We start from the raw sequence: 10,222 nt of genomic DNA on the forward strand, positions 1-10,222 counted from the left end.
TCTGAAATCTGCTGCCTACTTCTGCCTGTCAGCGTGGCTTCCCCATGCCTTCTGATCCATCACCCTGTGTCGCTTCCTCCTGCTCACTGTTCTCCGCTTCTTTCACCTCTGCCCCCATCTCCCCGTCTGTGCTGACCTTGCTTCTCTGCCTCGACGTCTCATCTGTTTCTTGTCTCCAAGTCTGCTAGTGTCTCTGCCTCTGTGTGTGTGTCTGCTGTGTCTGGGGTGCTCTGTGTCCCTGTGTCAGCCCTGGGCTTTTGTCCACGGGTCTCCCTGTGTCCCTATTCCCACTATTCCCCCGTGTCCCTGTGTCCCTGCCTCTTTCTGAACTCATTGCTTCGTCCCTCCCCCACCCCCAGCATGTCCTTCTGTGTGTATCTGTGTTTTTCTCTCTGCACTTCTTCTGGATGCTGTTCATCTCCCTCCTTCTCTGGCCACAGTGAGCCACTTCTGGGTGGATCCAGTCTGGGAGGCAGTTTTGATTATTTATGATGCTATCACTTATTAATCATCATCTTTATAACAACCTCAAAATAACCAGCTTCGAACCCCGGCCCACCGGTGGACAGTGGCCTATCAGCCTCATCCTGCTGCCTGCACAGACAGATGGAAGCTCCCCACTTCTATTCATCAGGCTTCGATACGCATCTCCTTTGGAGACTGTCGGCTCCAATGTTACAATCACAGCAATATTAGAATAACAACTTAAAACCAATCATTTTTATGGGGACACACACAGTATAAAAAGACCTGCCTATCTGAGGACACATATAACATCAGTGGCTATTGTCCCATAAAGCTGTCAGTTAGAGAAACATCTCGGGGAGTCCTTGAACACCATCACCCAACTTTAACGAGAGAGAGAGAGAGAGAGAGAGAGAGAGAGAGAGAGAGAGAGAGAGAAAGAAAAAGAGGGAGAGAGAGAGAGAGGAAGGAGAGAGAGAGCTTTGCAAATCATTTTTCATGGAGGTCTGGGGAAAAAATGTGAGCAATCGATTCCATAGGGGACCATCGGATTTAGGTAAATGGCTCAGGCCTGGCCCCAAGTGGTACTTGACATACATCTCCTGAAATTCTGGAGCAAGCTTTGAAAGGGGCAGGGACAAAGGGGGGCCCAGCATGCATGGCCTGGGCCATTTCTAGGTTCAATTTCCCTGAATCATATCCCCAGACGAAGCTTTGTGTGTTAAGATTTTTACTGGGAAGCATTCCCAGGGAAAGTCAGAAGGGGAGAGAAATGACACAGAAAGGTAGAAGGCCGGGGCCAAAGTGGTCAGGCAAGGTCCACCCCACGCAGTGGACCTCAGGCTCAGTTCCACAGGGCGGCCCTAGAGACATGTGGGTGACACCTTCTCACTGGAGCCAGCCAGGAGAGTATTTATTCCCCCACCACAAGTCATTGGTTAAGGGCTTCCGAGGGGCAGGTGGGATATAGCCCCCAGCCACTTCTGGCCCTTCATGCATGCAGACAGAGTGGTTCCAGCAGCCTGCAGGCGGGCCTCCTGAGAACAGGGCAGGTGCTGGCTGTCGGGATGAAGCACGTCAGGAGCCGGGGTGCCTGGAAATGGTGAAGGCAGCTGAAAGCAGACATGTGCAGGGTTGACAGCCCCTGCCATGGGGCCCTGGGCAGTGCTTGCATCCAGTGGCAACACTGGTCTCTGCTGCTTCAACTCTGCTTGGGATTGGGGTGGACGTAGACAGGCCTGGGATTCTCTGGGCTGATGGATACTCAATTGTAGTTATAGGGGAAGAGTTTTTTAATAATAAATTTATTTTTTATTGGTGTTCAATTTGCCAACATACAGAATAACACCCAGTGCTCATCCCGTCAAGTGCCCCCCTCAGTGCCCATCACCCATTCACCCCCACCCCCCACCCTCCTCCCCTTCCACCACCCCTAGTTCGTTTCCCAGAGTTAGGAGTCTTTATGTTCTGTCTCCCTCTCAGGGGAAGAGTTTTGTACCTCCGAAGTGGGTGTTCCTGGTTCGCCCTGAGGCTCCTGAGTGAGTGATGGGCATCTTAAGATGCAAAACCTCATGAAGAAGAGTTCACAACCGGGTACGCCGCGAGAGGACCAGCTCTTTGGAGATGAAATGCAGCACATGTTAAGTCATGGGTTCAAGTCAAACATGCTCTAACGGACACATAGTGGAACCAAAGGCATAGTTTAGCAGCAGGTCTTCCGGAAAACAAGCAACCAACTCAAGCAAAACCCTGACTTGCTAAGACAGAAGGTGGGAGTGGGAGCAGCTTTGACAAGGTCAGGTTATTCTACATATTGCGTTTGTGTAAATTAGAGCAAGAGCCCCCTGCTGGGTGGATGTGGCACTGCTAGACCATGGCTTGGCAGGTCCAAGGCAACTTTCTTGACAGAAAAAATGCCTTTGGGGATGGATTCCGCTGAGTGCCAGAGCACACGATTTGGTGAGGTGAGGATTTCAGCCCTCATTCACCCCATCTGCTGGGTGCCATTGTGCAGTGTGCACGCCGTACAACTCTACATGACAGTCCTGAGCTTTTAGCTGACTGTGTGCTCGGCACTACCAGCAAGAAAATGTAGATTGTGCATTTCATGAAGGTGAGGGCTAGGTCAGGGCTCTTTACCCCTGTGTCTCCTGGCACTAAATACAGTGCTTGGTACAGAGCAGGCATTCAGAAATGCTTGTTGAAAAAGTGGATGAATGAATTGTAAATGTATCATAGATGGTCTGGCATGCCACAGTCAATAAGTGTTTGCCAAACGAATGAATGACTACTCCTGTCAAGTCTTCTGTGAACTTCCGTGGCACCACAGAAGGAGAGGCAGTAGAGCATACAAGCTTGAACAAGCCTATTTGGATTAAATCCCAGTCTTCTACTGATTAGCTGTGTAATCTTGGGCAAGTTACTGCTACTTTCTGTGCCTCTGTTTCATCTTCTGTAAAATGGGGGCAATTAATAGGGCTTACTGTCAGAGGGCTCTTATGTAGATCAATGTACCCCTCAATCATGTTAGCTACCTGTTGTTATCATGACCAGAGATGATAGGTCCCCAATGCTCTGTGCTGGTCAGACCTCCTGGAGAGCTGTGTTGCCTTCTGGGTGCCGTCTTCTAGAAGAGACAATGACAGCTGCCTTGACCATGAAAGCCCCACAGGAACTTCCTTATAAAGAACTAGTGAATGAATAAAGTGTGTCCCACAAAAGTTGTTCAGAGTAGGGGTAATTTAGGATGGATAATATAATATCTAGTAAGCTCTTTTTTTTTTTTCTAGTCTAGGCCCTGTAGCGTAAACTTTTTTACATAAACTCACTAATTAAAAAGCTCCACTTTGACCCCAGTAGCCCCTCAGTGATTGGAGGGGAGAGACCCACAGTCCCAGGGATGAGCTCTCCTTGGATTTATCCAATCTCATACAGATTGGGAGCCATTCCCCCAGGGATTGGTTCAGGGGTGGACAGGTGACCCGTTTTGGACCAATGAGATGAGAGATGTTGGCTGGAGGGTTGTGGGAGAAGCTACCTGGACATGATGCCTGCCTGCCTCCTTGTGAGAAGGCCGTCCTGGAAGCCTCCCAATAGCTGCCTTGTCTCCATGGAAGGTTCCAGCCTTGGTTTGGAGCAGCTCCCCTCGACGACAGGGAGGGCAGTTGGCCATCTGGGATGATGCTGCCACCTCTGACACAGCTCTCCTGCTGGCCTCGTCCATCACCTGGACCATTGAAGTCCCGCTGAGGTTTTAGCTAGCTCGAGCTCAGTTTTCTGTTATCTTCTGGAGGATGGATGGCTCCTCACTGGTACCCTGGCTCTTCATTTCTTCCTTTTCCAGTCTGCTCCTTATGGTATGAACCTTATACCTTGAATTTGGCAGGGCTCAGTGTTTGGAAGCTTTAAAGCCTCTCTCATTTCTTGCATCTCATTTCTTCCTCAGAGCCACCTGTCCCCTGAGTCTGTGCATGCGTACCTAAGTAGCAGGGCTGAGGAATGCAGAGACAAAGGGCTCCAGAAGATAGAAGGGGAAAGCATGGGTTAAGATCTTTAAATGTAGTAGCTGCTGCACTGTGTGAGGCACAGTACTAAGAGTTTTACCTGTGTTGCTTTTCACTTTTCCAGCCCTGTGGCAAATACTGTGGCTATTGCCATTCACAGATGAGGAAACCGAGACCCCAGGTTGGTCTGTCACCCCTCGGAGTCACACATGTGGTAAGCAGCCTCATTTTGTGTTGACCCCACAGAGCTGATGGCTCCTAATCAGGAGCTGTGCCCCCGCCTGGGAGAGAGCACTGGCTGAGAAGCAGGCCAGGCCCTGAAGATCCATATGGGAATTGCACACAGAGTAATTTTATAGACAATTAAATCTGTAAAGATTGGCCGGTATGTGTACTTAAAGCTGTGTGCAGAGGTAATTGCCAAGTTTCCTTCCATCTGTCGAAGAGATTTTAAACAGAGGGGATGGTCTACCAGGCTGAATGCTCAGCAGACCAGTTAGGGCAAGGAAGAGTGGGGCTGGGTGCTAGGAAGTGGCATGGAGAGAGGACAGGGCTGGGGGTGTCCTGCTCCATGGGCCTTCTGTCTCAGGAGCCCGTGTGCTGGAAGCCGCCTGGACTGGCCAATGCCTGCTTTCCCACTCAAGAACTGTGGGACTCCAGGCGAGCAGCATCTCCTTCTGAGCCTCAGTTACTCCATCTGTACAATGGGGACAAAACATCTACCACCTGAGGTTGCTGCTGGGATTAGATGGGATGATGTCCCAACTGTCTTCCTGTCACATTGTCCAGAGCCTTTGTTGTCTGTTCTCTCACCAGCCAAACCTGGGGTTTATGGACCATAGTTGGGGAGATCTGCCTGAACTGAACTCTGTATTCATAGAGTTTTCCACCAGCCTCAAACACTTGGGGCCAGTCTTTTCTAAGCCTTTGGGTGACCTTCTCTGAGTGATACAGTAGAAAGTGGTGGTATGACATTACTTAGGGTCATCCACTCACTTGGCCAATAGTCTTAGTTACTTCATGGCCTTGTCCTTATGCCGTACCCTCTATCAGTTACATATTGTCCTTATAATGCCACACAACAAACCGACCCAAAGTTTATGACTTAAAACAACAACCCTCTATGGCTCCTTATGAGTCTGTGGGCCAGTTGGTGAGGTTGGCCGTCCTGGGCAGGGGTCGGAGCTCATGCATCTCCAGTCAGCTGGTGGATCCGCTGGGGACTGGTTGATCTAGGATGGCCTTAGCTAGGCTGGACATGTTGTCATGGCAGAAGCAGAGCGGCAAGAGAGGGAATCAAAATATACAAACATTTAAAAAATTCTCAGCTTGTGCCGAGTTTGCTGGAATCCTATTGGCCAAAGCAAGTCCAGGGGTCAATCTCAGTGTCCAGTGGGAGGGCAGTGCCAAAGGGCGTGGATAGAAGGAGGCAGAGATGACTGGAGTCATGACAGCAATCCATCTATCATGTATCTTCCTGGAGATCTGATTGCAGGATCTCAGACTTTCCTTCTTATTTTTCATTGTACAGGCAGGGAGAAGAACCCACAGATGCTGTTTGAACGATGTGGCTACAATCTCACAGTCTCCAGCCTCAGCTGCATCCTTCATATTTCCTAGATACGCCCAATGACCTCTTTAGCTTCTCTTTCCCTGTAACAGATGACATCTCCCTCCCTCCTAGCAAATGATCTGATCTCCTAGCTCATAGAGATGATAGAAATTGTCAGGAGAGTCTTTCAACTTCCTACCGCCTTTCATTCATTCATACTTAATTTATTTTTTTAAATGAGCACCTACTGTGTTCCTGGCACTGTGTTAGATGCTGCTGCTCAGTGATGAGTAGGATAGAGTCCTTGACACCATACAGCTTGTGTGTGAATGGAGGGGGCCATAATGAACAAGTGAGCAAGTGAATTCATTTACATGGTGATTCAGGCAGTGATGAGTGCTGGAAAGACAATGGAACAGAGAAGAGAGAGAGGCATGCCTGGTTGTGTACACGTGTGTGCTCACTCTGGGAAAGTCCATTTACAGAGATGTGACTATGACAGTGAGCTCTGAACACCACTGAAAGGCCAACCTTGAGAAGAGCTGGGGAAGGGTGTTCTAAGGAAGGAAGCAGCCAGTGCAAAGGCCCTGGGGCTGGAATAAAGGGGGCCTGTGTGGCCAGAGCACAGTCAGTGAGGAGAGTGGGGGAGAAGAGATCAGAGGGGCAGGAGCAGACTGCACTGTGCCTTGAAGACAGTAGTGAGAACTCTGGGTTTTCTCTAGGGACAGTAGAGGGTCTTGAGCAGGAAAGTCATATGATCTAGTTGATACTTCTAAAAGGGCACACTGGCTGCTGCGTGGAGAATGAGCTTTCCTGTGCCTATACCCATTCCTTCATGCATTCTTCCTCATGATGTCCTTTGGGCTGCCCCATGCTCTCCAGCCGGGCTCTGGATGCATCCGCTCCCCCTCTCAGGCCTCTACTTCTAGAGGATCTCTTCTTGGGTGTGGTCAGGCCCCTCTACTCTCTCTGTTGGTTCCTCTTCATTGGTACTAGAGTGTGTGTGTGTGTGCCTTTGCCTACATATCATCTTTTGCCATTTAAAAAATACATATTTTTGGACAGGTAATATATCTTTGTGGGACCTCTTCCTATGCCTGTGCCCTTTGCCAGGCACCTCAGAAGCTCCTTGCCCTGGGGATAGAGTGTGCATCTCTGCCCTTTGACTCTGGGGCTCGCTTTGGCAGAAGTGACAAGTCAGTTCTGAGCATAAGTCTCGAGAGTAGCTGTGTGTGTGCTGTCCTTTTTTTTTTTTTCCTTTTGTTCTTTATTTGTCATCATGCCTAGGGAGCCAGGAGACAGAGATGTGTGGAGCAGACCCAGCCCACCACCCATATCCAACCTGTAGCCCACAGTCCAGCCTGGCGAAGCCCAGTCTGAGATTTTGTGATCTTTGACTTTACAGCAATAGTTGATTAATATAGAGATAGAAGCAGAAGGTTCAAAAGTGCAAGTCCTCCTCTTACCCTGTCATTACAACCCAATTTCCCTCCAGGAGACTCCCAAACTTGCCATGTATGTCTCCAGAGAACCTTCGGCACACAAACCAGTCCTTACGTTTGTGATCCCATTACACACTGTTGGGTATCTTCCCTTTCTTCACTTCGTGTGTCTTGGGAGATCATTTCATATCAGCACACAAAGAAGTTCCCCAGCCCTTTTACGGCCATATGGCATCACATTAGATGGATTTTCCATAGTTGATGGAACCAGTACCCTACTGATGGACACTTGGGTTGTCCAATCTTCCACAGGTTCAGAGGAGGCTGCTGTGCCTATGTTGGGGCATACACATCATTTCTCACACGTGCCGGGCACCTCTGTTGTATGCATTCCTGGAAGTATAATTGCTTGGTGCCTGAGCACATGCACTTATAATGCTTCCAGCTGAAACCACATTGGTCTTCATAGGGGTTGTCCAATCCACTCTCAGGGATCCTCAAGTCTCTCCATCTTAAAAAACAAACATAAGAATAAAAAAGCAATGGCAAGAGGTCTCAAATGACCCTATCACTACTTCTTTTTTCAACCTTGCCTGGTCACTTTTGCTTCTGGAAAAGGGCTCTGCATTCTCTGCTTTGTTCCCACACAGCCTGTCTGCTTTCTACCTCCACCATCTTATTTCTTTTTCAAAGATCATGGGTGACTGTTGGAAAGACCATTGGGCACACATTCACTGGATTGGTTTCATATCACTGAACGCAATTTCCTCTTCTTTGAATGCTCTCTTGTCTCTCATCCTGGAAGATATAAGGAATTTCTTCAGCGGAAATGTAAAAAAACCTGACATACTCCACAGGAGGGTTTAGAGAGACCATTGGGTGGTCTTGATTGCTGTCAACACTTTATTCACAAATAGGCCAAATTGTTTGAATGGTGTATTGGGGAAATAGTTTGAATATTCAAGCGTAGTGAGGCTAATGGATAATGAGATGGGATTTCTCTGAGGATGGTGTCAAATCCCTGGATTGAGCCTGAGGTCCAAAGTGTGGCCTAGACTAGTGTTTCTCAAACTTTGATGTGCGGACAGTCACTTGGGAATCTTGTTTAAAATGCAGATTCCACTTGAGTAGGTCTGGAGTGGGGCCTAGATTCTGCATTTCTAACAAGATCTCAGAACCATACTTTGAGTATCAATGTGAATGACATTGGTTAGTGAAAGCAGTGTTATTAATAAGTAAAGGGATTGTTTCTGTCTGTAACTTTTTTTAAAAAAAGATTTTATTTATTTATTCATGACAGACACACACACACACACACAGGCAGAGACACAGGCAGAGGGAGAAGCAGGCTCCATTCAGGGAGCCCAACGTGGGACTCGATCCCAGGTCTCCAGGATCAGGCCCTGGGCCGAAGGCAGGCGCTAAACCACTGGGCCATCGGGGCTGCTCTCTATCTGTAACTCTTGATGGCAATTTTAGTCTCAGGGACAAGTAGTTATGGGTTAGCACCATGGAGCTTCCCCAAGGAGTTAAGCACATTAACTCCAAGACCTTCCACTTTGTCCTGCCTGGAAGTAGCCATCGCCTTAAACCCTTAAGCAGACAGCAAAAATAGTGGTGGTCTGCATCTAGGCCAGATCAAGGCCAACCTCAGGTGTCCTGGATCCTGGGATGTCTTGGACACTTTGCTGGAGCAGAGAAAATAGGCAAGGATGATTCCCATTGGCTTGCCTTCCTTTCGCTCCTTCTCAACCTATCTGGGGTAGACAGATCTGGGATTGGGAAAGAGAAGTTCTCTGAGTGTATGTAGTGTTATCCATGGCTATGTGGCACGTGGGATCTGCAGCCACAGCACTTACCAAGCTGGTGGCCTTGGGCAAGTCACTCAGCCTTATTTTTCTGTGTGTTGGCACAACAGTGGTATAGGCCGAGAGGCTTCCCGAGAGTAAATTAACTCAGTAAATGAGTTAACACAGGACAGTACCTGACACATAGCAAGTGTTACATATTTGCTAGTAATAATAACAATAATAGGACAAGTTACCCCCGCCACATTGTCACTTCATACTTGTCCTCCTCTATATACAGTCAATCCCCAAATACCTCTGGTCTACCTACTAAATTTTAGTAACTCTTTTCACATATTTCCAGTTCTTTAAATACCACTTTCATTTAGATCACAGGGGAATATATATACATATATGTATATTTTTACACAGTGCTCATCACAAGTGCCCTCCTTAATCACCATCACTCATTTAACCTGTACCCTCACCCACCTCCCCTTCAGCAACCCTCAGTTTGTTCTCTATAGTTAAGAATCCATTTTATGGTTTCTCTCTCTTTTTTCCCCTGTGTTCATTTGTTTTGTTTCTTAAATTCCACATATGAGTGAGATCATGCGGTATTTGTCTTTCTCTGGCTGATTTATTTTGCTTAGCATAATATACTTTAGCTCCATTCATGTCAACCGCATATGGCACGATTTCATTCTTCTTTATGGCTGAATAATATTCCATTGTGTGTTGTGTGTATCACATTTTCTTTATCCATTCATCAGTTGATGGACATCTGGACTCTTTCCATGTTTTGCCTATTGTGGACATTGCTGCTATAAACACTGGGGAGCAAGTACCGCTTCAGATCACTGCATTTTTATCCTTTGGGCAAATACCTAGTAGTGCCATTGCTGAGTCTTAGGGTAGTTCTATTTTTAATTTTTTGAGGAAGCTCCATACTGTTCTCCAGAGTGGCTGCACCAGTTTGCATTCCCACAACAGTGTAAGAGGGTTCTCCTTTCTTCACATCCTCACCCACACTTGTTTCCCGTGGTGTTAATTTTAGCCATTTGGACAGGTGTGAGGTAGTATCTCACAGTGGCTTTGATTTGTATTTCTCCGATGCTGAGTGATGTTGCACATCTTTTCCTGTATCTGTTAGCGATTTGTTTGTCTTCTTTGGAAATATGTATATTCATGTCTTCTGCCCATTTCTTAACTATATTATTTGTCTTTTGGGTGTTGAGTTTGAGAAGTTATTTATAGATTTTGGATACTAACCCTTTATCAGATATATCATTTGTAAACATCTTTTCCCATTCTGAAGACGGCCTTAAGGAATATTCTTTTTTGTTCAATATTTTGTTCTATGAGCCACCACAGAGCCTGAAACATAGTCGGTGCTCAGCAAGTATTAGAAGCAAAAAAAAAAAAAACCAAATGAATGAATGAATGAATGAATGAATGAATAAAAGATCTGGT

General features: G+C 47.2%; 1 long non-coding RNA gene across 4 annotated transcripts in view; it reads left to right on the top strand.

The window, feature by feature from the left end:
* Nucleotides 1-7,789, top strand: part of LOC112640006 (uncharacterized) — a 32,554-nt gene extending 24,765 nt beyond the window's left edge. For 3 of the 4 annotated variants that reach the window (XR_003123804.2, XR_003123805.2, XR_003123806.2), the window contains 3 exons: nucleotides 1,948-2,260; nucleotides 4,093-4,182; nucleotides 5,500-7,789. This is a non-coding gene — a long non-coding RNA (uncharacterized LOC112640006). The remainder of the gene's footprint in view (nucleotides 1-1,947; nucleotides 2,261-4,092; nucleotides 4,183-5,499) is intronic. The other variant, XR_003123807.2, reaches the window with a different exon arrangement.
* Nucleotides 7,790-10,222: the final 2,433 nt, after the last annotated feature.

Source organism: Canis lupus, chromosome 6 (assembly GCF_003254725.2).
Source record: "Canis lupus dingo isolate Sandy chromosome 6, ASM325472v2, whole genome shotgun sequence".
NCBI lineage: Eukaryota > Metazoa > Chordata > Mammalia > Carnivora > Canidae > Canis > Canis lupus.